Source organism: Arachis duranensis, chromosome 3, assembly GCF_000817695.3.
Source record: "Arachis duranensis cultivar V14167 chromosome 3, aradu.V14167.gnm2.J7QH, whole genome shotgun sequence".
NCBI classification, from domain to species: domain Eukaryota; kingdom Viridiplantae; phylum Streptophyta; class Magnoliopsida; order Fabales; family Fabaceae; genus Arachis; species Arachis duranensis.
In genome coordinates this window covers 46,123,962-46,128,906 of record NC_029774.3, presented here as the reverse complement: position 1 = coordinate 46,128,906, position 4,945 = coordinate 46,123,962, and positions in this window count along the sequence as shown.

Genomic DNA, 4,945 nt, shown 5'->3' with positions numbered 1-4,945 from the left:
AAGTATATCCCTTGTACATAAACACCACAGACATATGCCTCAATTTTGAAACCCTTGGTGCCTAGTATTGTTTCTTTTCTTATTGTGTTTCTTTTTTTTTCACTTTTATTGCTCTTTCTCTTTTCTTATTGGGATTTTATTGTTTAGTTAGTCTCAAAGGATGTGTTTCAAACATAAGACTTAGGATAGATAGTTGCTTTCTTTCCTTACTTGGTGAACCAACTTAGCTTACTAATCATCCTACCACAAACATTCAGAATTCACTTCATAAAATGACCCCATTCTTGTTCTTTTCATAACATTTTCTTTTTGATTAACTTAAAGAGACAAGCATACAAGTAAGAAAGATGAAAGTGAACACTCAAGACCTTAAGCTAGCACATTTAACCTAAGCAACACAACTTAGATGCAGAATTGAAAGTCCTAAATTACTTATGGAAGCATGTTCTATTTCATACATGATTTTCCTTATTTAACGCTTTGAAAATGGTAAACTAAGAGGGAACTTCACCACCTTTCACTTGTTAGCCTGCTCATGTTCTTCTGCTTCCTTGCCCTCTTTAAGTTTACTTTGTCCACTTGTGCTTCCTCTCATTCGATTCATTCTGGCTATCTTCCAATCCTCCAGTGCCTTCTTTACTGATTCATGACTTTGTTCTACCCTTTCGCGCTTGACGATTAGATTTTTGACGGTTTAGAATTTCACAAATGAAATCTCGTCGAAGTATAGTCTCTAAACCAACAATAATCCTTTCATACAAAAATTTGTTTGTCACAAGTACAAACCCCTAAAATCTATAAACCGAAGTATTTAAACCTCGGGTCGTTCTCCCTAGGATTTACAATAAAGTGTCTTGTTATTGGTTGTGAGTTATTTTGGGGTTTTTGAGATTATAGACAAGAATTATAAATGGCAAGGGAAATAACCTAACAACTAATAAAGCTCTTGGCAAGATATGAGAATTAGAAGTCCTATCCTTGTTATCCTCCTCAATTGTGATAACAAATTATCCATTACTCCCACTTAGTTAACCTCTAACCATGGAGGAAAGTCAAGTGGATGAATCGTTATTGCAAAGAATTAACAACAACAATCAAGGAAACCACAATTATCATGAATTACCTCAAATTGCATTATTGAAATGAAACTAAAGAACAACAATCTATCCAAAACAAAATGAAGAATTACCATTATAAAAGCACATAACTAGAAAGAGAGAGATGAGAAGATTGAGAATTGATAAAGGTAGATTGAATCAAAGTATGAATTAACCCTAGATCTAAGAAGAGAGGTTAACCTAAACCTAATCCTAATTCTAATTCTAATTCTAGAGAGAAGTGAGAATTTCTCTCTCTAAAAACTAAAACTAAAAACTAAAACTAGTGAGTGTGTGTCAATGTGTGAATGAATGTCCATCCACCTTCAATCCTTGGCTCTTATATGCATTTTGGCGCCAAAGTTGGTTGCTGAAACCTTCCAAAATCGCCAGGCACGTGTTGCTTTAGTGAGGTCATGTGCCATCATCGGCGCGTGCGCGCATGGTACGCGTGCGCGTCCTTGGCCTGTTCCGCAATGTGCGCGCGAGCGCCTTGTGCGCCTTGTGCGCGTGCGTGTGCTTGGCCGAGATCAACTCTTTGGCTTTTTGTGCTTCTTTCCACTTGCATGCTTCATTCCTTGCTTCCTTTGATCCATGCCTAGCCTATTTCAATCCTGTAATTACTAGCAAACACATCAAGGCATCTTATGGAATCAAAGAGAAACTAGAATTCATCAAAAATAAGGTTCAAAAAGCATGTTTTTACACTTAAGCACGAATATGGAAGAGATGACAAAACCATGCTAATTCATAGGCTAAATGTGACAAAAGGTTATCAAAAATACTCTAAATTCAATACAAAACAAACCGTCAAATTGGGGTTTGTCAACCTCCCCACACTTAAACCTTAGCATGTCCTCATGCTAGAATAAGAAGGAACTAAGGGTTATGACATTTATTGAATGCAACTAAACTATATGAATCCTATCTAAATGCAATTACCTAAAATAAATGCAAATGCTTAATTCAAACATAGCAAATTGCCAAGAGAGCATGTGTAAGCACAAGGGCTAGGCAATAGGAATTAATTCCAAACCACAATTGTATTGAATTATCAAAAGGAATTTAAACTTGCAAGAATATCAATACTATGGGTGAACACATGTGATTGAACTTTTGAACCCTCACCGGATGTGTGTATCCGCTCTATTCACTCAATTCTCTTCTAATCAAGCTTTCCAAAATTTGATTTTCTTCTAACAATCAACATTTATTCAATGCATGCATACATTCATCATGAGGTCTTTCACTTAGGTTGTAATGGGGTTAGGATCAAGGTAGGATCATTTATGGCTAAGTGGACTAAGATTTGAATATTTGATTAGCATAGACTTCCCCACCTAACTATATAATGACCTATACAAGTTCAAACTACTCTAACTACCCATTCTTCACTTTTTCTTACATATTCATGCATCCTTATTTGATTCATAACACTTAAGCATTGATTCTCTTTTATTGAACTCACTTTGGGGCATTTTGTCCCCTCTTTATTATTTATTTTTTTTCTTTTTTTTTTCATATACAATTGTTTTCTTTTCTTTTCTTTTGTTTTTCTCAGTTTCACTTTTATTTCTCTTTTTTTTTCATTTCTTTTTCTTTTGTCAAACTATATACAAGAACATCAATGCATAAGGTCTATTCATTTAATCAATACATGAGTATGTACCCAATTTCTAGACATGAAAATGTACTACCCCTTTTATCCCATCCAATGTTCCCAAGCCTCACCAACTTTGAATAATAAACACTCTCACTAGCCTAGGCTAATCAAAGATCCAAACAAGGACTTTTATTAGTTTTCCGCCTTGGGCTTGTAATGTGCTAAATTGAGAATAAGTTGGTTAAGCATAGGCTCAAAATTGGCTAACAATGGAGAGTAAAAGGTTGGCTATTTGGGTAAGTGAGCTAATGAAATGATGGCCTCAATCATACAAATGTATAAATACAAGAAATAAATGGACATATAAAATCAAGCAAATCAAGGATTACAATCATAGAAAGAGAACAATTTCACACAAGAATGGAAAATAAGTGGTTATAAAATGTAACCACATCAATAGGCTCAAGTCTCACAAGCTTGTGTTCTTAATTCAATACGTGCCTCACAAAGTATGAAATTCAAGCAAGTTTCACCAAAATTTTCTTTCAATCAATTGGGTCAATGCCCTATATTTAAACTCCTTGGAAAATTTCAATGTTTGACTAAGCATTGTTGTGATTAAAAAATTCAAAAATTTTCTTAGTTCACCCTTTCTTTTTCACTTAAAACCAATTTCTTATGCAAAAGAAAAGGGTAACTAAATATTTGCAATTCAAGTATGATTTCTAATCACAACCACAACTAGAAGTAAAGATAAGCAAAAATGTATAAAGAAAAATCCAACTAAAAGTAACTAAAAGTACGGAATCTATCATCCAAAACATCTAAAAATATCCAAGAGCATCAAAATATCTAAAATCCAAAATAAGCAATAAAAAGTGTCCAAAGCAAACTAGAAATGCATCAAAATATATACAAAAATGTGCAAAATAAGATAACTAGGCCGAAAAATTCACCGGTTCCCAAATGATGCTACCGGTGCCCTCCCCACACTTAAAACCAAGCATCGTCCTCGATGCTAAACCGGAGGATCAGTGGGAGGTACAACGATAGGCTCTGGCTGTGGCCGTGGGACCGGATCCTCGTGAGTCTGTGGTGGCTCTGTAATGTCAGGGGCATCCTGCTAAATCGGTGCCTCCGCCTCCTCCTCCTGATGATCCTGCTCATCGGAGGCCGGAGAATCAGGGAGCGGAGGTAGCTCAGCACCCAAGGAAATCAGTGCCTGGTCCATCTGATCCAAACGGCGTTTGACATGGCGTCGCTCGCGCTCTAAGAATCGGAAAAGACGCTGGACCAGGAGATAAGTAGGCTCAGGGGCTGCTGGTGGATCTGTAGATGATGAAGGGGCTGCAGCTGTGGAGGATGATGGGGCAGCTGTAGGGGCTGACGGTGAAGGTGTCCCGATGACAGCTCTAGCCCGAGAGTGGCGTCTAGCAGGTGGCTTCTCGTGCACCCAACCACCCCAGGGGATAGTAACCTCCCTGTCATCAGCATCAGGGGGTGGTGGTCGCACATCATCATCCAGCCATGGAACCTCAGCTAGGGCCGCCATACTCATGACCAATGTAGGAAATGGGAGTAGGCCACGAATATGCGCCCGCCACATGCACTGTCTGATAAGCCTAGGGAAGGAGACCTCCTTCCCCTCCATAACACACCCAATAAGTAGAAGCATCTCCATAGGAATCTCAGAGAAGTGGGTGGTGGGTAGGACATAGCAAGCGAATATCATCTGCCAAGTCCTGGCCTCACGAGTCAGATGAGTAAAGAGCATCCCTTTCGGCTTGGTATTGTTCGCATCCATAACCCATGTGGCATCTGGTAACCCAATGACAGTCCTGAGTGCCTCATAATCGAAGGTCATGCTGTGTATGGCCAACTCAGCCTGCTGGTGGGCACATAGCTTATCAGGGACATGCCGGCACTGTAACGCCTCCTCAATAGCAGTCTCAGTAATCATAATCTCCCTACCCCTCACCTGGACCGAATCCAATGTCGGACGGAAGAAGTTGCAGTAAAATTCCTTCACCCAAGATACATTGATATCCCCCAAATCCCGGTCAACAAAGTGAATACCCAACTCAAGGATCTGACCGGTAATAGACCGTCTCACATCAGTCGGGAGGAGCAACTTTTTCTCAATGTTCAGCTTTGTAGTTCGATATTTAGAAAACCGGAGCTCACAGTAGAGATTAGGGAATTTGTCTGGATTGGTAGAAGGTAACTGCTGATTTTCCTTGTCCAC